This window comes from Falco naumanni, chromosome 1 (assembly GCF_017639655.2).
Source record: "Falco naumanni isolate bFalNau1 chromosome 1, bFalNau1.pat, whole genome shotgun sequence".
NCBI lineage: Eukaryota > Metazoa > Chordata > Aves > Falconiformes > Falconidae > Falco > Falco naumanni.
This window is the reverse complement of record NC_054054.1, coordinates 96,640,714-96,662,757: the sequence shown is the minus strand read 5'-3', so window position 1 is coordinate 96,662,757 and position 22,044 is coordinate 96,640,714. Positions and strand designations below refer to the sequence as shown.

The 22,044-nt window shown below is 49.2% G+C and overlaps 1 protein-coding gene across 6 annotated transcripts in view; it reads left to right on the top strand.

The window, feature by feature from the left end:
- The first annotated feature begins 5,426 nt into the window (after positions 1 to 5,426).
- CCDC92 (coiled-coil domain containing 92) overlaps positions 5,427 to 22,044 on the top strand; it is a 27,429-nt gene continuing 10,811 nt past the window's right edge. Inside the window, exons 1-2 of one of the 6 annotated variants that reach the window (XM_040611088.1) lie at positions 5,427 to 5,460; positions 8,390 to 8,566. The gene's annotated coding sequence lies outside the window, so the exon portion shown is untranslated. Of the gene's footprint in view, positions 5,461 to 8,389; positions 8,567 to 15,408; positions 15,507 to 15,594; positions 15,634 to 15,667; positions 16,141 to 16,174; positions 16,418 to 19,827; positions 20,157 to 22,044 lie in introns of those variants that run through there. The other 5 variants (XM_040611072.1, XM_040611079.1, XM_040611042.1 and 2 more) reach the window with 5 other exon arrangements.

The following is a 22,044-nucleotide window of genomic DNA, read 5'->3' as shown; positions in this document are numbered from 1 at the left end:
AGTGATGTCCAAACAACGTGCTCTTTTCCTAGGGTTGTTTGAGGTAGAAAGGAGCCTCATGGTTGGATTTTCTTGTGTCAGCTGGAGACTTTGAACACTAATGGCAGGGTTTTACCAAAGCCAGATGCATTTGCACAGGTACTGCCTCTATGAGCTCCCTCCCGATCACTGGAAATGAGCACCTAACGCGAGGATCAGCGCAGGCTGGAGCATGTGCCTGTGGAAGCAGGGAGGCACCGGAGCAGACACGCCGATGCACATCAAGTTTTCAAACGTATGTGCTTGGCTCTTCATGACAAAATCCTTTCGTGCCCCCACAAGGGACTTCTTGTGACTCTCTCTTCCCTCAGAAAAGCATCACAGTTGCCGACTTTTCCCTTTTACCAGGAGATCAAGCGGTTGGGCTCAGGGTAAGCAGTGGGAAAGCCTGGAAGAGGCAGCTCCCTTAGCAGCAGAGAGCTTCCCACAGCCAAGGCTCTCCCCAGAGCTCAGCCAGGCAGTTTTGTTGTGGTTATGGCTGAGCCGCCTCCTCTTGTGTAGCTGTCCTGCACCCCAGCCCAAGCCCTGCAGCCATCCTCAGCATCTTTCCTTTGGTGCACAGACTGACTTGCTGACATGTGAACAACTGCTTTTAAAGAACAGATACCCTCCATTTCAAAGAGCAAAGTCCCTCAGGCAGCTGGGGGAAACTGGCAAAGGACACCGACTGAATTTGTTTTTGCTTTGCACTCCCTGTGGTTCTTCACACGAAGAAGCCAGTGGCATGAGATGGGGCTTGGGGACCAGAAGTTGGTGCCTTTGCATGTTAGAAACCATTTCCGTTAGCAAGCCTTACCAGCACTCTTTCTGTATTTGTGACCCCCACGATGCTATTTTTCTGCCTTTCCCAATACTTTCTCTTCTTCCCTATTCAGTCTGCTGATGGGCCCAGCCTCTTAGCTGGCTCTCTTCAAAGGAGGGCAGTAAGTTATGCCATCATTTCTCCTACTGCTCTTTTCTCCAGCAAATTTCCATTATGATCAGAAAAAAGCCTAGCAACCATCACCTCTGCTCTTTGATGACCTTTGGTTTGTTATCAAGCTATCATTCATAATTTGTCTTCACTTGCTCTATCTAAGTAAGGAGATGGATAGATACATAGATATAAGGATGAAGGAGGGGGGAAGAAATTTGTGGTGATTACTGGCCCAAGTGGAATTGGAAGGGGTGGGAAATTCCATCGAGTTGCACCAGTTGACACCTTCCAAGGTACTGACTTTCTCTGACAGTGAAACATTTCCCACTACCAGAACTCAATTTATTGTCTGCTTGGGTTTAGTGTGCAGTTAAAGGAAAATTCACAAGACACAATTAAAGCAAAAGTTACAGATTGATGTTTCAGCTTCCAAGAGTCAAAAAAGTGAACTTGAGCATATGTAACTTCAGAGACTAACCTAATCTTCCCCTCTTGCTGAGAAGATTCACATAGCAACAGTGAATAGGGCTTTCTTCAATTTGTTCTATCCTGTGTGTATTTTAGATAACCCTTTTTTTCCCAGAATTTCATTTAGCTACTCATACTACAAACACAAGGACAGATGGTCACCAGATCAAACTTAATCAGCATTCTGTATGCTGGATTTTGAGCTTAGAAATTCATCTGGTTCTAGTAAAGCATAGTCTGAAACCTGCCTGATGTTTAACTCAACCACAGAATTGTATTAAATTTCTAAGCCTCCCCATCCTCACAAGAGATTGAGAAGGAAACTATTGGGCATTTGTAGAAAAGGGTTGATTAGGAGTTTAATTACCAGAGATCAAAATCCGCTCTCTTACTGGTGTCTCACTGGAGAACAGCATTTTTAATGGGGGACTGCAGCCCAGTCTCACCCATTTGTTTCTTCTTGAAATTCACTACAGGGTTAAATCCAGCCCTGGAGTAAGAGGAGGCAGTTTTGTTTACACCCCCTTACACCACACGGAATTCAAGGTCTGGGCCTTGGCGGTGCACCCTCAGTCAAGGCAATCTGAACTGCTTTCCCATGGCTTCTTCTCATTCTGATCCTCGTCAGGCTCCCCCCCTTTTCTGCCTCTCGTTGCTGTTCGTTATCAGCCCAGCAGCGCTGCACTCCACGTGAGCGTCCCCATCCCAAGGCCTCGACGTTACAAAGACAGGACAAGCAACCAGCTCCCCCAGGGCTGTCTCAGAGGAGAGCTCTCAGGCTTCACCAGCCTTTTGGGCTTCTACATGCCCGTGAGCACACAGGTACATGTGCATCAGAAGCCATAGCAAAGCCTCCTTTGCCTTAAGTGAAGGAAAAGTTGATCCCCTGTCCTTAAATCCTCTGTCCTTCAAGCTGGTGCGGTGATCTTTTCACTGTCTTCAAAAACACTCAGCTATTTTATCCCTTGTGCCACAGTCTGTTAGAGATGTGTATACCACTGCATTTTTTTACTTTGCTGCCTTTATTTGCATAACTGTGGCATGGGGCTGACTGGCTAGAAACCAAAAACCACTCCAAATGGCACAGAGGCGACAGCCATCTGTGTCTTTTTCACATTTGGTTTCATTGTTTTAGGATCAAATCCAACCGCTGCAACCTACAGTAACTCTAGACTTTTCAAGGCTCAGAGCTTTCCATATAGCACGGTCTGTGGTTTCACTGTGGAGAAGCAAACCTGGAAAAAAAACTTGTTGGACTGGATCAGAAGTATTTTAGTTAGTGCAGCAGGAGCTGCCAGTGGTGAAAATAGCACTTCTGGAGCATGAATGAACGGAGTGGTGTTTCATTCTGTGCACGTTAGACAATTTAATCCTAACTCGGCATTATGGTCGCGCTGGGCAGTTTGCTCTTGAGATGTATTTCCACTGCCACGTCATAAATATAAATGCTCTTTATGAGGCAGCCATGGATGGAAGGCATCTAGTGGTTGCTAAAGGTTATTCTGATGATGTATATCCAAAGCCCTCCTGTTTGGCATTAATTAGCACAATGTACTATTTTGCAATTTCCCAGCACAGACACGTCCAGATTCCTGCTAGGAATTGGAAGTGGCATCACCCGCCACCCACTCCTCCACCCAGACCAGACAGCATTGATACAATCACTCCCTCACATGAAGCTGTGTAACCCCCACAACCCCCTGGCAGGGGGCATGCAGGGGCTTGGAGGATGCAGGATTTTTTTGCATTACAAAAGCAAGCCATTTCAAACAGGCCTGAGGCTGGGACTTTCATCGGGGTCTCTCCCATGGGTCCCAAAATCCCAGTGCCATTAGCTGGGGGCAATCAGAAGCTCTTGGTTTGGCATGTGGCTGGTGTATTCTGATGTCCATGCTGAGGGTTGCTGGTTGTGGGAAGCAGATGCCCACAAGAACTCAGATCCCTAAGGGACTGATGGGAGCTTGTGACCCACACACTGATTTGAACTCTTCATGTCACAGAACTGGGAGGAACTGGTGGAAAACATTCCCTTTTGTGTTTCCCGTTTCTCTGGGCTTGGTTGCTTCAAGCCTACTACTGCTCTTCCTACTGCAATGCTAAGGAAAATGCATAGGAGGTACTATGGGGGCTGGATTCTGCCCTTGCTAAAGGCCAAGAGAGAAGGGGAGACTTCCACTTTTTCTACCTTTTTTATCCCTGTTAGGTGTCTGAAAAGGATTTGCTACCAGCCCCAAGCTGCAGAGATAAATTCTGTACCAATCAAAGTGCCAAAAGGTGAAAATTTGTGTGTTGCAATGATATTGCATGGAACATAACACAGCTAAGCAGACCCTGTAATTAGGGAAGTACAGGCTTAGCACTCATATCCTCCTCCTGCTCAGGCATCCCACTGGGGGGGGCGGGGGGGTGGGGGGGTGGAGGGTAGGTTGCCCTGCTGTTCGTAGCTTCTGAGTTCCCTGCACTGGGCTGAGTGTGCTTTTTCCACTGACTTTGGTGCACCACTATTTTATGTCCTCAATGCAAAGGCTCTTTTTTGTTTCTTTCTTATTAGTGGTTATATCTTGCTTCATGTAAGGACTGCTGGCCTCTGAGCTCTAATGCTGGGGCTGGTTTCTTCTACATTAGTCTCTTACACAAAAGCCACCCTCTCGAGCAGGCTGTACGGTGTGAGGTAGGTCCTTTCCCGTGACTGATGAAGAGCTGGGACAGTGGGAAGCACTGATGGGGCACAGTTCCAGTCCTGCAGCTGTAACCCATTGCACCCACCGTGGGGGACAGCCACCCGCCTCCTGCAGCATCGAAGCTCCACTGCAGCTCAGCCTTTCCCAGCACCATGGTTTCTGCACGCCCTTCCCAGTGCTAAAATAGGCAGGCTTAGATGCACCAGTTAATTTTCCTTTTTACACCTCCAGCCTTCCTCCAGATAAATTTATTTTCTTAACTCAGAAATACATTTGTTGCGAGTCAGATGCCAACAGCTCCCGGTGCCAAAAAGATGTGCTCCTTCTGCTTGCTCTGTTTTCCTGTGAACTTTATCAGTTTTTGCTTGCTTCTCTATGACCTTTGGAGCCTGTTCAAAGTCATCTGCCTTTTGCTTTGATTTAATTTCAGTCCAGTGCATGTTGCCAGCTGATTTGTTGCCTGTTTTTACACATCACCAGCAAATCACCACCTCTTCATATTGTTTAGACAATCATCAAATCTAGGCTTGCCAGCTCTTTTTGTTAATGGGCTAGGAGGGATTGTTACATCTAGCTGATGTGACCAGAAAGGGACCAGAAAGCCGCTTAATTCCAGCTAACAAATCTTTAAAGCCAAATGTGGGACTTTTATGACCGGAGCAGGGTCTGGCCCATGTTATGGACTCAAGGTCCGCCTGCATGTCTGCTGTACCTCATCTCTCTGCTGATTAGCAGGGCGCTTCAGCTACCACAAGCACTGGCTCCGCTGGGCTGGAAATGAATCCCTCAAGTTGTGCCAGAGATTTGGTTTGTGCCGGTTCTGGGATGGAGACAGTTTTTTATTGTAGAGCCAGGTGGGAACTCCTGGGTCCTCTCCTACAGCTGGTCCCAGTTACAGGCAGCCTGGGATCAATGGGAGGTGAAGGAGCCTGGTGGCTTGTAGCTATGGTTGTTCCTGCAATGTCAGCAAGAGCTGTGGTAGACATGGGAGCCCCAGGTGAGGTGCAGAGTCCACAGGTCATGCTCAGGCTCAGCTCCAGCACCACGTAGCCCACAGAGTGATGCTTCCATGTGGGGAAGGCTCCACATTTTTCAGGTATTCCTCAGGAGAGCTACACTGAGGGCCATTTGTGGTGAAAGGCAGAAGTGCTTTCTCCACAACTTCAGTATGTTCTTCTGTGCACTTGTCTGTGTTGCCTTTACAGCTCCACGTATTGCGCTCGATGGCTCATTTAAGACCAAGATTTCCTTTGTGGTCCAGGAGTAAAATCTGCATTTCCCTCAAATACAGAGAACAGTCAGAAGGGGAAGGCATAGTACAGTGGACAACTCCTGCTGCATCATTCAGGACCCGAGGTGTGTAACTATTTCTCGAGGCACAGACTTGCTATACATAGCTTTTAACTATTCTGACCTCATTTTCTCTGTATGGGTCCCCAAGTCCCTAAAGAAGATGATTTAAAGAGATAAGTGCTTAGTGGTCAGACATAACTGTGACGATTTTACATAGCGCAGTGGGTGTAGCGTTTGCAGAGGTGGCCTGCACATGTCATGGCTTCCCCACAGAGGTTTAATTTTTATTCTTTCTCCTTCTGTTGGTTCTCTTCCCATAAATTACCAGAAGGAAAACATGCCAATGTTCCACATGAGCCAGGGAAAGCCAGTAGCAGACCTTAAATGAAAAGTAACCTACGATTAAAAAATGTTAGTGTAAACAAACCCAGCCTTTTCAAGTGCCCTTCTCCCCCGAGGCACGAGGGGTAACTAACGGGGCTGGCCTGAAAAAGTGGGAGCAGCATATTTACAGGTAGATGCTCAGGTCAGTGCAAAACCTCGTACAGTCAGATCTTGCCCTGCAAACCCCTGTGCCCTTGATTACGATTCCAGCCCCGAAGGAAGCGGGGCAGTTTAGGGCCATAGCCATTCGCGGGATGAGAGCCGCATTCTGCTGTTCTGCATTCAAGGCTTGCAGTAAAGACTGGCACAGGGTTGCGGGTCACATTTGGCAGAGAGGTTCCCTCGAAGAGGGCTAAGCTGGGCACCCAGGAGCCCGGAGTGCCTCTCATCCTGCCGATCCACTGCCACAAAAAGGCTCGCGGGCTGTGTGAGCCCCAGCGGGGCTGTGGGCTCCAGCCATGGCTGGTTCTGCACTGCTCAGCCACCCCAGGGCCGCGCAGCCAAGTACCGGGGCAACTTTAATGTTCCTCCAGGCCATCGGAGCAGCCAAACAGGCTGCGGAGGTCAGGGATTAGTCCTGGCTTGGCTTCAGTATGCTCTCTTGAGCACCATCTGAATCTCAAATGCGCCAGGTCTGCAGTTACATATCTGATCCAGATTAAAGCTCATTTGCTTGCACAGCCTTGCAACAGAGAGCTCGGTTCAAGCTCAGTCACTTAATGTTTGCCAAGTTTTTGCATTTTGCGCTGAGATCTAGGCTGCTACCATCACTCACGATGCCAAGTCTGCCCACACGTCCTCCTGCCACCCACGGAGTCACGTGCTCCCAAGCAAAGCCCGGTAATGCCACATCTGGGGGTTGCAAAGCGCAGACGGGACAGCCGCTCGCACACCCCAGGGACCCGGGCGCAGCCAGCCTGCAGGGTTTACAGCGTGTTGCAGGCACATCTCAAACTTCTCATGAAAGGCCAAGGAAAAAGGCATCACCAGAGAGCCCTGGGGCTGGAAAGCAGCCTGGGACAGCCCATCCCTTGCTGTTCCAGTGCCCACGTGTGGCCAAGCCCTGAATCTTTCCCTCTTTTGCTTTGGTGCATCCAAGCGCAGAGCGAGCTCTTTGCAAAGAAAGCAAGTGTCCTCTGCTGGCTGCGAGCAAAAAGCGCATGTGGTGGTACCCCGGCCAGGGCCAGCATCGGAGCAGGGAAGAGTTCTGTGGAGTCTGTGACCTCGGTTTGTTTCAAAGTTGGACGATAAACGAAGCGTGAAATGCAGTTACAAGCCGGCTGCTTGCAGCAAGGGGGGGGGTCAGGGTCTCTGCCTTCTGGCTGTGGGGGCAGGGCAGTGTGTAGCCCTTCTCCCTCACAGCCCCATTGCTGGGGGGACCCCAAGTGGGTCCCCCGCTACAGCCCAGGTAAGGCCTGAGGTGGAGGAGGCTGCAAGGTGGGCAGCTGCACAAGGGGGGCAGCTGCACAAGGGGGGCAGGAGATCAGAGGTGCCCAAGGCACAGGAGCAGAGGAACTCTTCACCAGCACGACGCACATTTTGGGCAGTGCCTGCAGAAAGGACGTAAGAGCAGGGGCCAGAATCCAGCATGCGTTTCTTCTCTGTGTTTCTGAAACAATCCCTTGGAGATCAACGGGGTTTCACATCTTTCCCCATCTGTTCTTAATCTGTTCTCTTGGCAGATGCCAAACCACCATACCCCATATGGAAAAACACAAAACAAAATACAAAGCCTTGTATCTCCTCTGGTTTTATTCAGAAATGTTCCCCGGAGCCTGGCTCTGTTCATGCCCCAGGCATGTGTGGAGGCCCAGGGACAACCTGCACCGGGGACAGGGATGGACCTGCTGTCACAGGGGTGTCACAGCAAGGCCCAGGGAAGGGGTGGCAGGGTCGCAGGCTGTATCTGATGGAGCAGCTTTGTGTTTGTGCAAAGCCAGGGACTCAGGTGGGTCATTATCTGCTGCTGCTGGCATCCCCCTGCTGCCAAGAAGCCTGTACCCACAGCTGGGTCCTGCCATTCCAGGCACCACAGACCCTACAGCCAGAGCCAGTCCCGGCCAGGCAGGAGGTGGGCAGGGAGAAGGGAACCGCCTCACTGAAGATAGGGCCAGAAGGAAAACCAGTACCCTGAACCCCCAAAGGCTCCAGACAACTTGTCAAGCAACCTCTCATCCTGGTGTTTTCTCAGCATTAATCCCTGCAAAATCTGTTGAGGACATGAGCAACAGCATTTTAATGGTACCCATGAATACATTATTCAAGGCTCAGTGACTACAGCACTGTCATTATCAGTGCCTGCACTGAACCATCTCTGACAATCAATAACACAGGATAACTCCCAACATCTAAAATTATTCTATCCTAAACTGTTCTTATCCTCACCCTATCGATCAGAAGGTCTGAGTGTTTGCAACAGCTTGTAAAGTAAATTGACTTTAACTTCCTTCTTTCCAAACACTGAAACTAGCTCTTCTCAGGACGCTGCCATGCAATTTACAGCTCTGTCACCAACTCCTTAATAGTTGCCAGGTTCTTTGAAGTCCTTTGAAAGTGAACACAATAAAAAGATATGAGCCGAGACTGACCACAAGTTTCTTGTCTACAGGTTCCTACGTGCCTTTTTCGGTGTTTTCAGCAAGCTAACGGAAACACATTCTGTATCTTCAAGGCAAGACGGTGAGGTTTTAGAGTTCCCTTGACTAGTAACAACAGAGAATTTTAGAGTTCTACAGCAGCCAAATGCCAGCGCATCTTCACATCTCAACTTCACCATCAGCCTCAGGTAAGAGAGGGAAGGGAGAGATTTCCTCTTTGCATATCATTTGCTTAACCAACCTGAAACACAATCCTGCCAGTCTGAAAACAGGTTTGAAACAGCGACACTTAAACACCCGTGCAATTTGTCTGTTACCCCAAGAGTGAGGTAGTTATGTGAGGTTTGGATGAGGGCTGGGAAAAGATTCAGCAGCTCTGATAGGAGAAGGAAAATGGTGCTGTCTTGGGCTGTTAGCATCACAGCATGCCCTGCTCTGTTCAGACACTGCTTCACACCAGCCCAAGCCTGTGTTAATTTAATAAAGGAAAACATCCTGTGCCTCCCCACTTTGCAAAGGTAGGGTCTGGGGTGAAGGAGATCCCCTTTGCTTACTCTGTATGTTTTGCCAGTATCCCCCAACTCCCTGAAATGCCAAGAGAAAGATCAGCAGAGTGAAACACAACCTCAAAGAGAAACCCAGCCTTTTTTAAAATGTCCTCACAGCGGCAATCATAATAAAAATACAAACCCGAGGTTTGTAAAAATCTAGCAATAAAACCACAGACATCTTTACAATTCCCAGATACACAGCACTCCCCGGCAGCAAGCACAAAATCCCTCCCAGATGCAACGAGCAAAACTATACCTGGCCAACAGGCCTAATTATTTTACAGTCTGAAAAAAAAAAAAAAAAAAAAAAAGCCACACATGACACCAATTCGCAGGTCATTACCAGTCACCATCAGGGAAGATAAAATAAAATCCCTACATTTTTCCTCACCTTGAGACCGTGGAGCAGCTGACAGAGGTGGAATGCTACACTTACAGGCCAGTACTGGTTGAGGTTCATAAAGCAAGCTCAGATCTTTGTGTTGTTTCCCAGTCATTTAAAGCCCTTTTCTTTGCAAGTCAGAGGGTAAGCATGGTCTGTTCCAAAGGAATAGAGATCATCTCTCTGAAAATGTGAGGCAGGCCCTCAGGCAATGTAGCTTAGCTTCCCAGTGCGCTCCAGCAGGTTATTTAGTATTTCCACACCTTGAATCTCCTATCAGCAAAAGCAATCCTGTATTTCTCCCACTCTTTCTCCAGCCAGGTTTAAAGCTCTTCATGTGGGCGCTGCTTACTATCAGGAGGCAATGGAGTGTCACAGAAATCGGTAATCAAACCTCTGAACACCACTGCAGCATTAAGAAGCAGGCGCTCCTTTACTGCAGTGCTGGGTGCTCGGTGGCATCTCCACACACCAAGCCCACCTGTGTAGATTTCACCGTTACATTTATACATGAAATTACAAGGTCATACACTCCCAATTACAATGATTGGTTAGAAATTTGCATAGAATTGTAATATGTGCTGTGTCACCCTTCTCTGTTACTATGCTTGTGCAGGGGAAGGGTCTTCACCTGGGCAAGGGTTGTCTTGACCTGTGGGCATGAGTTTTAGTATTATAATGAAGGTAGTTCACTTCAGGACACCTTAAAAGTTAGTTTTGTTGCCAAGTTGGATGGCTTAAAATTGGCCTTGCCAAGCTGTCCAATAACTCATCCTATACGCAATAGAACCTGGGTGCTTTGGTTATGGTCTGGAGAGTAAAGACTAAGGCTATTATGGTCTATAGCATAAGGACTTCAAGGAACAGTCTCTGATAATAAGCAGTACAGCGATTCATACATCATTGGTTAATAAGTGTTAACATAATTCCACCATGGAGGTTAACTCCTTAGAATCAAAATGTTCTTCTAACTAACTGTTACATAAATACAAAATATAGAAAGACTCAGTAAGATCCTAAACCAAACAGGAGGACTGTGGCAGCAAGGGCTGGTTGTGTGCAAGGTGATCAGGCTCACCTGAGTGTAGAGCAGGAGTATAAAGCACGGAGTGGATGACTTCCTGGGATGATGCGCTGGACACCCTGCAGTCGTTTAGCCTAGTACTGTCTTATGTGCTTAGCTTTACTCTCAGGTGCAGAGAGGATTCTGCATTCCCCCCCATTTGCCTGTACTGCTGGCGGAGGCAGGTATCAGCCTGCTGAGATGATGGTACGGATTCAGCTATTGACAACTGCAGTGATTTGTCTTTTCCTCTGTCTGCCATGGAAATGAACTCATGTGGCAGCAATGATGGGATATTATTCAGAGGGGAAAAAAAAATCAGTGTAGGCCAGGTTTAAAAAGTCTAGAGTAAACACAGCCTCAGACTAGTACCATACAACTGTCAAGTCACATTGCAGTAGGTTTCTTGATGCTGGTAATTTAATGATTCTTTGGCCCCAGGGCACATCTCCCACTGTGAATCTGCTTCTCCAAAGCTGCTTTATCACTGACCTGAAAGGAAGCAATCATGGCTTGTGTGTAAATGTGTGTGACGAGAGCTAATGCATGGTAATAGTTACAGCACATCCAGTGGGTTTGACAAAACGGACAGGGTTCTGTATGTGTATTTTCCTCTCTGAACATAGAGGTCACTGGCCTTTTTCCTAATGCTTTTATAGACTATAGTAGGCAGAGCCTGGGCATGCATATAGAAACCTGGCAGCGATTACTTATATACACAAGACTAGATTTGTGTGTGTGTGTGTAAAAGCCTTAAAAACAAAACAAAATGCAGATGTCACAGGTCTTTTTTTTGCCCTAGAAAAAAAGTTTGCTTTTCTCTTATTTCTAGGCTGTTCTTTTTCCTTTGTGTACTGATTGTCTAAGTTTAGCTGCCTAGTTGAAGAACTGTTTCAAAGCTGTTCTGGGCCTTAATCACACCCTTCCTGACTGCAATGAGAACCCTTACTCCCTAGGTTCCTGGGAAAAGCCCATGATCTAATTGCAAGGCGGGAATTGCTTTTGCCCTTGTTTGTACAATCACAGAATACTGGCTAACATCCATCTCACAAATTAATGCTGAAAAATAATGGATTTTCTAAGAGTCTGGTTGGTGAAGTGGAGATAAGGGAGCTGAGTAAGGGGCTGGTGCCTTCTCCCAGCCAGCAATTGTAGTGGTGTTTTATGTTCAGGGAGTAGGTCAATTCACTTGCACATTTAATGGATGAGGTAAGGGCAGCTTGCACTAAATTAGCTTTCTGGGCAATGTATGATGATATCAGGGATGCAAAACCCTTCTGGCTGCCCGCTGCTGCAGGGAGCTACCAGTACGTACTTTCAGAGCAAGGCCTGGCAGATCTATTTGCAGATGATGCTCTCTGGTACCAAAAACAAACGCTGATGCTCCTGAGCATCCTGCTCTAAAGCAAATGACCACTAAGGCAATACCAGCCAATGTGCCACCCCGGGGACACGGCTGGCCACACTCTGCTCAGCACCATTTCATTAGTGGTAAGGCACGCTGCAGCAGAGTTGCAAGAAGGATCTCTGTGTTGTGCCCCCCTCCATGAACAGAGATGTGTGTGCAGCTCATGGCAGGCTGCTCCCACCTTCTGCTCCTCCAGCCCTGGGGGTCAAGCTGGATTAGGTGTCTCACCCGCTTCCCCCAGTTCCGCTGCTCAATAGATGTCTCAGCCTCAGTTTCGACACTTGTCATCAGATGTTACTTGTTCTGCAGCAGGAGGCTTCCTCTTGTACCAGGAATCCCACTGGCCTAAGTGTTGTGCAAACAAAGGAAAAACAATAACTAAAACCAGTCTCTGCCTTAAGGAGCTGACAGCATCTCCCTTATTTCTCCCAGCTTCTGTAAATAAATCCTTGGTAATGTCGCTGTTTTTCAGAGGATGATAAAAGGACCTGTCGTCACCCCCTGACACTGACTTTTCCTGCCATCCCCACTAAGCTTTCCCCTCCCTCTCCCACGCAGGGAGAAGTTTGTTAAAAATTAGACCTCATCTGATGACTGCTAATTATCTCAGAGGCTGTTGGTAAGATGCAGCAAAGGGACCAAAGACAGCCCTGAAGAACAGCCCTGCGGGGGGAATGCTGGCTTGGCCAGCATCACCGAGCGGAATGAGGCCTTGAGTATTTTAACTGATGCTTCTCCAATAGGATGCCTGATAGCAAAGGTATTAAATAAGGATTAGCACAGCACTCTCTCTATATACACACTCACTTAGGTCCATTTGGTTCTGATTTTTAAAATCTTGCCTTTTGGAATAGGGAGGGATCACATCACCCTTCAGATTTTAACATTTTGGTTGAATTTCATCCTGGCTGTTGTTCCCCACTCGGCGCCAAGCTCTGGGAAAGGCTGTGCGCAATAAACTTTCCCCTTGTCCTCCCCCCCAGCACGCTGCTGTCGAGAGCAGAGGACCTGCAACAACCTGCAGGCTGCCTGCTTGCAAGGAGAGACACGGTCTCCTCCCGACAGGGTGAATGTGAAGCTAATCCCAGATTCCCATCTCAGCCACACTGATCTAATTAATAGTAACTGTTTTGGCTTTATAGGGACAGAGGTCTTTGAACTGAAGTGCAGGCAGGACTCGGAGGTCCTCAGGTCTGGAGTCCACTTGCTGAATTTTCTGCCTGATCCTGTCAGATCATGGGAATCAGGAAGTCTGGATTTGATCTCAGGTTCCCCGGGGATTTTCTGGCTGACCCTGGGGTGCTTAGTGCCAGTCCTTGGAAGGACGCCTGCAGTCTTCACAGAAAGTTGTACCTGCAGGAAGCACTGACAGTCAGGCTGGAGGTCCAACCCACAGGCGACACAGGGCTGCTGCACATCCTATCATAGCTTTTTGTGATCTCTGATTTCGGTGGAACATAAATAATGTGAGATTTTACTGTAAAACATTCCTCTCTCAGAGCCCTGCATTTGCACTTTGATGGACAGGGGATTTGAATCTCTGGGGACGAGCCCTTGGCCATCTCCAAGGTGCAGGAGTTGTGATCGGGGCCAGGGCTTCCTCCAGCCCAACTCCCTGCAAAGAGAAGTTGCTGTGCTATAATTAACTATATTACACAGCACTTTCCTTTTCAAGGTTTTTAAAGAGCTTTGCAGATATTAATGATGCATAATTACCATGCTCGCAGCACCCTGCAAGACAAAGATATTCCCATTTTGAACGTGAAGAAACTGGGGCAGCTCAGTGGGTTGCTTACCTGACGAGGGGCAGCGGGTGCTGCCACGGCAACAGCAGCCTGGAGGGTGACAAATCAGGGTGACAAATCGAGGTGACATTTGCAGGCTGAAGCTTCGCAGAAGTGAGAAGTTCAGAGAAACCACGGGGACATGGCAAAAAAAAAAAAAATCCTTAGGGACTATTTCAGCTTTATTCCTGAATGGGTGTTATTTTCACCCCTTTGTTTCCAAGACATTTTCCTCATGTGGGGTACAGGGGTGTATTTCTGCTGTACAAATGTCACATTGTAAAGCCCCATTATTAAAAGCACTTTCTTTCCACCAGCACCAGGGTTTTTTCCTTCATCTGTGTTAGGTTACTAGGGATCCATACTGGATTTAACATCCTTCAGGCCTTCCTGCCAGAATGATCTGAAGAGCAAATGCGTTTCCCTTTTGGCACAAGCCCTAACTGAATCAGCTTCTCAGACTTGTTCGTCACCTAATGGGATCCTAAATTAAGAGTCCACATTTTATAGAAAAAGCTGGATGGATCTGAGCTAAAACAGTCGGAAAACCACGAACAGGAGAGGGCTTGTTCCTTGTGTCTGTGCCCGCCTGACATGCCCAGCCAGCGCTTGGGTTCAGCATCACTCTGTGCAGCTGCAGCACAGAGGTGCCCTAAGGAGGGATCCACTGGGATCCACTGGGATTCACCAGGAGCCATGGTGCTGGGTCCAGGGCTGGGGAGGTGCCCTGGGGACAGGGCTCACGGCCACCCACATTGGTGGGACACAGCCGCCTGCTCCCCCCTGCTGCAGGGCCTTTCCGCAGCGCCACTCGTGCACCCAGCTCTCTCCAGCACCCGCCTTCATTCTGAACGCCCGTTTAAAACTTGTCGCCTTTGGTTTCAGCCTTGGCTACGAACAAACAAACTTTGCTTAAAAGTATTTCCCTCCAGGCTACGTCGCGCCCCATTTTCCCCAGCTTGAGCAGCTGCAAGGTGCAAAGCACATGTAGGTCCATCCTCCAGTTCTTCACAGGTAAAGTGGAAGGTACCGAGAGCCACCAGGTTGCAACTTAACCCCGACTTTGCTTTCGGTGAAGGTGTGAAACAGCGACATGCCGCGTACAGGGCTTCTTTTTTCCTCCGGGAGTTATCCTAACTGTAATCGGCCTTTTCTGCTGGCTGCCTTGAAAAATCAAGTTTCTGCCTCTTAATTTTGCAGTGATTTGCTTGAAGTCTTTCCTTTGCATTGCAAACAGAAAACACACCTGCGGGGCTGATAAACACGAGCAGGCTGCTTCTGTGCGTGTGGACGGAGGGGGGTGAGGGGGGTGGGGGGGGGGACAATCCCGATCTGTCCGTGCCCGCAATCCCCGCCCCAACGTGGGCGCATCCGACAGAAACCTGCCCGCGTGCCGCACGCAGCCCCTTCCCCAGGGACTGATGGGGGACCGGGCAGGGGCACAAGGACCCTGCGGGCAGGCACGGCGGGGGAGGGGGGCGGGCGGGGGGGGCGGCTTGGGGTCACACGGCGGGCGGCACGGCCCGGGGGGGGGGGCGGGCAGAGCGCGGGGGGGGGCGGGAACGCACCAGCGCGGGCGCGAGCTGCTGGGGCGCGGGAACGGCCCCGGTCCCGCGCGCCCCTCGCGCGCCCCCTCGCGCGCCCCTTCGCGCGCCCCTCGCGCGCCCGCTCTCCCCGCAGGCCCCCGCGGGCACGCGCACACCCTGCACGCGCCGTTTCCCGCGCCCCCGCGCCGCCAGGTGAGCGCACGCGCTGTCCGCTCCCCGGCGCGCGGGGCAGCGCCCCCCCCCCCCCCCCCCCCCCCGTGGGCGGGGATAAGGCCGCGGCCGATGACAGCGTTGACCCCTCCGTTGCCATAGCGACGGGCCCGGGTGCCGCAGCCGCACCTGCGCCTGCGCCGCCGCCCCCGGTGTGTCCCGGCCCCCCCCCACCCCCGGCCGGTAAGTGCCGGCCCCGCGGGGCGCCCCGCGGCTGCTCCAGGCTGGCGGCGAGCGCGGGGGGGCGTGGGCAGCGCCGGGCCCGGCGGGGGGCGGCTGGCGGCGGGGGGCGGCGCGGCGGGCTGAGCAGGTGAGGGGCGGGGAGGGGGAGCACCGTGTCCCCTCCGCCCGCTGAGGGGGAGCTAACGGCATCGCCCCCGCCGCGCCGGGTGTGGGGCGGGGCGGGCGGCACCGCCGCTCCGGGAGGGGCGGGGGCCTCCCCCTCGCACCCCGGGCCCCGGGCTCGGGCTCGCCGGCCCCCTCCCCGCGGCGGGTTGGCGGGCCTGGCCGCTCTGCGGCAGCGGCGGGAGGCGGCCCCGGCCCCTGTGCCGGCTGGGGGGGGCTCCGCCGCGGGGGGGTGCGGGGCCGCTGGGCCAAGGCGCCCCCTTTCCCGCAGCAGCGAAGGCCGTTTCCGAGCGGGGCTCCGGCCGGGGGCAGGGCAGGGCCGCTCCTCCCCGCCCGGCCCGGGGCACGGCGCCCCCGCACTGCCCGGCCCGGCCGCAGCCGAGCTGCGGGTTCCCCCCCCCGGGCGGGCCGTGCACCCCGGCCCCCTCGGCAGCCTCCCGGGGCTCTAGCGAGCGACAGCAGCGTCGTCTGCGTGAGTACCGCGGGGGGGGCACCCTGCGGGGGGTGGCGGTCGCTTGCGGGAATGGCAGCAGGGGAGTGCGGGGCGGCCTGAGACACCCAGAGCTTCCAGCCGCAGCGATGCTCTGTGTCCCCACGCAGGACACGGGTGAGACGGCGCGGGGGGGCGGGTGCTGCCGACCCCGGGCAGCCTGCGGGGCTCCCTTCGCCCTCGGAATCGTGTGCGGCCCGGCCAGGGGCGGGAACAGGAGCCCCGAGGCCCGGACTGTCCATCTTGATCTGCATTGCAGGTGCGTAAGCAGCATCCAGGGTACTTGTTGACTCTGCCTGGATGGTCAGATGTTTAAGCTTGAAAAGCTTGATTCATGCTTTGGCAATGTAATTTATGCTCCTTAATTAAAAAAATTGAAGACAGATGGATGTGACTGCAAGTACAGTGCCTTTTTCCATATTCTTGCTTCTTAGTGATCCTAATTCTGTAGTGCGTTATTATGACTGAACCTCTGGGAGACAGATGTTTATGCCCTTAAACTGCACATCACTTTTTGATTTGACTATTTAAAGCAAGTTCTTCATAAAGAGATAATGGCAGACTTGTGACATTGTTAATTTTTCAAGCTTTTGGTTGTACTGAGGTTCCAGTAGTCATTTTTGGTGAAACAACAAAGGTCAGGAAGACTCAAGAGGCAAGTGTCAGTGGCTTAAGTAGAGGAGAAAGAATATTGGCTAACTGATGCAGAACTACTTATGCTTAGTACATCTGTAAAGTTGCCTCCCCCATCCCCTTAGGAAAGACTATCTCAACCAGTTCAAATGCTGTACGTAGTTTTCAATCCACTAGTTGTTGCAAACTCTAGAATAGCAATCTTATTTTGTTCCTTAAGGTTGTTTTCTTTGCTTCAGGCTTCAGATACTATTGCATACTTTCAGGGCTTTTAAATGATTTTTTTAAAATATGCATTTCGTCATTTGAGTTACAAAAATGTTCTCTCTGTGCCCCAATTCAAGAGGCTGTAGGTATTAAGGACAATATATTTGTACATCCAGATCTACATTAGGCAATCTTTTAACAGCAGCAGGCAGAAGAAAAACTCCCTGGTGCTGGTATTCCAGAACATGGACCACAACATGAACTAAAATATTTCTTGAACATTATAAACCATATAATGGAGGGAATAGAGTTGTAACAAACTAGTTTGCATTTTTACTTCAGCTGTGTTAGACTTGTTTCTAGGAGTCTGGTTACTTTTCTGGGCCTTAAAAGTGGTGTAACAAAAAGTAGCAAGTACTTGAAGGATCGCTTTTATGTCCTCAGGATTCACAATGCATTGCAATAGTTATTTGTGTAAACAGAATACTATTGTCTAATATGTCTTTTTACTTACATTCATGTTATTAACTAACAGTGGTGGCTTTTGATGAGCGGTGATTTACTGGAAATTCAGCATGTCGGATAACTTGATGTTTTGGGGAAAATAGTTAAGTGTGTTCTGACTAGACAAGGGCATAGATTTTCCTGCTGCTGGTTAAAAAGCAAAGCCACAGATGAAGAAAGGAAAGATATAAGTATTTTGATGTTGAAAGAAGACAGTTGCGTGAAAGGTCTCTGATTTGGCTTTCTGCAGCCTCTTTCCTGTCTGCTGCAGCACAACAATAAAACATTGTGAATAGTTGTGGAACATTGGAAAGCACAGATGTAAGTCTGTGTGCCTTATTGCAGCTTCCACGCCGTTGTTATTGATACGAGTATGCTGCAATAAGCTAATATTGTGTAACCATAACAGTATTGTCAGGGCAGTCTCTGGCAGAGCTTGTGTGTCCCTGGGAACAATGGTGCCCAGAGCCTGGGTGGGGTGGAGCGGGCAGCGTGCCCTTTGTTCAGACTGAGCTTATCGCTAGCGCTCTGCTTTCGTTTGCATCTGCAGCACACCAAAACAAACTTTCAGCTCCTTTCTTGCAGCGCTAATCAAACGCAATATCTGAAAAAGCAAATGAAGATAAAGAATAGTGCATTTAGTTAGGGCCACGTTGGAATGTTAGCCCCCGCCTGCATTGCTACCTGCTGTACCTCTCCTCTGATCCCTTCGCTTGCTTGACAAGACGTGGCATCCTTCATGTATCTGGCTGTAGCATCTTTGTGAATGTGTGCCTTCTTTAGTGCTCATTTTTAAGTGATAGAGAGTGATAGAAAAATATTTTCCGCTAAATGAGAACGTCCAGCAGTGTGATAATGGGCATTAGTTTGTTATCGCTGTGTGATCAGTGAATAATTTTGTCTAATAATGTTTTACGGTTATCTGCCAGCATCTCTCTTATGAGGAAAGGCTGGGAGAGCTGGGCCTGCGCAGCTGGCGGAGAGAAGGCTGGAGAGGATCCGTCAGTGCATGCACACAGCTTAAGGGCCGGGGCCAGGTTCTTCTCAGGATGACAGGACAAGGGACAATGGGCACAAACTGCAACACAAGATGTACTATCGGAATCTGAGCAAGAACATCTTTCTCTTGAGGGTGACAGAGCACTGGCACAGGCTGCCCAGAGAGGCTGTGGGGTCTCCTTCTCTGGAGATGTTCAAAACCCGCCTGGATGCGACTGCAACCTGCTCTGGGAGAGCCTGCTTTGGTAGGGGGGTGACTAAGTGGTCCCCAGAGCTCCCTTCCCACCCTGACATTCCCTGAGTCTGATTTTTCCTGGTGATGTTAAAGAACATGGTACTATAAATGGAAGCGACACAGTTATTTACTACTGAAGTCAGAGGCATGACAAAATATCACTGAAAACAATGTCCTCCGAGTGTATCAGAACTTCTACAAGCTGAATTTTTAAATCCTTGGAAAAAAGCCTTTGATTTGGATTGCTCTTTCTTTCCTGCTATTGAGGAGCATGTTTGCTCTCGTTTCACTCCTAGAAAACCTTTGGTATTTAGTTAATGTGTTAAAATATGTTGCTGCTTGTTGGTCTTAATTATTTGGGTGAGCGACAGAATTTAAGATTTTTATTTAATAAAAATATTTAAATATTTAGAAATGTTGCTTGACTGAAAACTGTAGGATTTCATGACTTCTCCCTGAACGGAACGATGACTGCCTCTAGAAAGGCTGAAGATCCGCCAGGGAACAGTAGCTCCCAGTAACCGGAGTCAGTGCCCAGCGGGAGGGCACCAAAGGTGCAGCATATCGCATCCCTGTGGAGCAGATGTCAGGCTCGGGAAGTGTCCATCTGTGTGGGAAGGATCGTGTGAATGATGTCGTTAGCGACAGGTTTCCTCTATAATGAAAGCGTGTGTGCTTGCTTGCTTGCCGTTCCTCGTGAAAGCTTGTTTTAAGCTGTGTACGGTTTTATTGTCTCAATTTGAGATACCTGGGTTATGGAAGAGCAAGCATAAAGCACCTCTGAAATTCTTTGTCTTGGCATCCTATTTACTTTAAAAACCCCAAAACAACCAACCAAAAAAGCCCCAATGATTTATACTTGCTTAAGAAAGGATTTAGAGACAGGTCATCGCTACTGCTAGAATTCCTTCATCAGCAGCTCTCAAAACCTTTCCTTCAGCAAAGTGGAGACCAATTTTTGTATGTTTGATTGTAGTTGTTCTGAAATAATCAATAGCTTATGAAACAGCATCACAGAATGCATTAGAGGAAAGCATACTCCTCAGCCTGTTAAACTTGCCTGGAAAATAGTTGTGCTGTTCCGGCATGGCTGTTACAATAGCTGCAGATCGATCTCTCCCAGGAGGGCAGGTTTACTTGGCTTGCTGTGAGGCTTCAGTGCCTTTTGATGTGTTTCACAAATATCCCAGGTAATCTCTGAAAATCATGGTTTCTGCAGGTCTTGCAGTAGGAGCCCAAGCTCCGCTGAGTGCCTGGCGTTGCTGCAGGAAGCAGTTCTGCCTGTACCACCCCCCTGCCCTGATTACACATTTATTATTTCTTTTATTTTGTTTTCCTCTGCCTTCCCTATCAGCTGCCCAGATGTCTGCGGTGCTGCGTGGTGAACTCTTCACCTGAAAAATAGCCAGTGGAAAAACAGGTTTGTTCCACCGAACAACCAGGAAGGTGATTTCAGAGCATTTCAGAAATGCAACAGTAAATTCGTGCTCAGTATATGTGAAGTGGAACGAGTGGGACCAAGGCACAGCTGGGCTGGGTAGCTCAGTGGTTGTGTGGCTGTGTGGTGGCAGGTTATTTTCCTGGTGGGGGGTGGGGGGCCAGAAGTGTCCAACCAAGTCACTTATGTGAAACCAGGGTAGTAATTTTTTTGGTTTCTGTTTTGACAAGCCTTCAGAAAAGCCTTTCTGAAAGTGATGCAAGTACATTTTATTTGAGTTCTTGTGCGATTCACCTGTTACTGATCATAGAGAATAAAAGGGGAGACTGTTCATAGGTGAGTATTTGATATCTGAAAAAATACCCAACCCTTAACTTTTCCATAGAATAGTATTATTTCTAAGCATGAATTTGGAGTTACACTTAACAAGTCCTTGTACAAAACCCTCCCACAGCCCACCTCGCTAGCTTAAGGCCTGATTCAGCTTTAACTGAAGCTGCAGAACTTTGTTCATGACTTTGAAAGAAAAAGAACCAGGCTCATTTTTATGTGTAATGTTGATACTGTGTTAGTCTAGGGGAGCTGAATATTAATTTTTTTGTCATTCTCCTTCAGACAAGAAACTGGCTTTACTAGAAAGACTGTGTGTCTTTGCACTATTACAACTGACTAGTTGTGATTGTACCCCAGCCTGTGTTCTGTGGCTTTGATGGGGTTTATATTAAAATATCATATTTTTTTTTATCCTCAGAATGAAGAGGTGAATAAAATAGAAAGGCCATTCATCAGGAGCATGTGCTAGAAAGTAGAGGAGATCCCACCTGTTCTTTTAAATTACAATGTGGCCTTGCTCACAAGGGCTTTTATTGTCACTTTAAAAAAAATTCCATGGACGACTTCTTTTGAAGTAATTGTTGTTATTTAAATGATAGCTTCTTTGCTTCCCTAAAGCGAATTATGCCCAGATTAGGTCATTTTCAATGTTTTCTGCCAGAGTAAGCCATTTGTTTTTGACAGCTGAACAGCCATGGCATGGGGTACCCTGGTATTGGGCAGAATAATTGTCTGAGATGCCACTGCAGGGCATTTGGTTAGATTCTCTAACAGTCTGTGTCACCGTAGTGATGTTAACATCTGGGTACTTCTGTCTGCCTTCCGCTGGGGCAGCTCTGGGATCAGGTGGTCTTAAGGGTGGAGAAAACTCCATGTGAATTGTTCCTGCCAGTCCTTGTGACTTCAGGTGGATGGTCAGGCACGTAAGCAGTGCGTTCTGCGCAAAGTACCAGCTTGTTCATTGAGAGCATCTAGAAGTAAATCATTGCTACCAGAGTGTGTCCACTGAATTATTCTTCCTGCTGCCACGCCAAATGCTGTAGGAGTAAGAAAAGACCTTTTTCTTACTAAAATACTAAACCATGTGCTTCCTCAGGGACATACAGAAATTGTGAAGAGTCTGCAGAATCTCTGATCAGAAAATGAAGGGGAAGCCATGCAGAGACACAACGGAATACAAGAGCATCCAAAAGCAATAGAAATAGAAAAGGAGCTGAGAAAGCAAAACCTTATCCTTCCTCTGGGAGGAGAGCAACACGCTTCCTTTTCCCCCTCGGTTGTCTCCAGGAAAGAACTTCTAATTTTGCTTGGCTTAAAATACACAAACTAAAAGAATATGGGAGCAAGTTAATTGGCACAATAATTATGTACAGTGTTGTAATATTTTAACACAGAAGGCTGAGGAAGAGGGGGATGGGGGGACGCGGGGAGGTGGCTGCGTATGCCTGCTGTGCAGTCTGATGGAAAGCGTGACTGCAAGAAATGCTGAACCGGTTCAGGTGGTTGTGCAACGCGCAGGTGAAGGGGGGCGGACAGC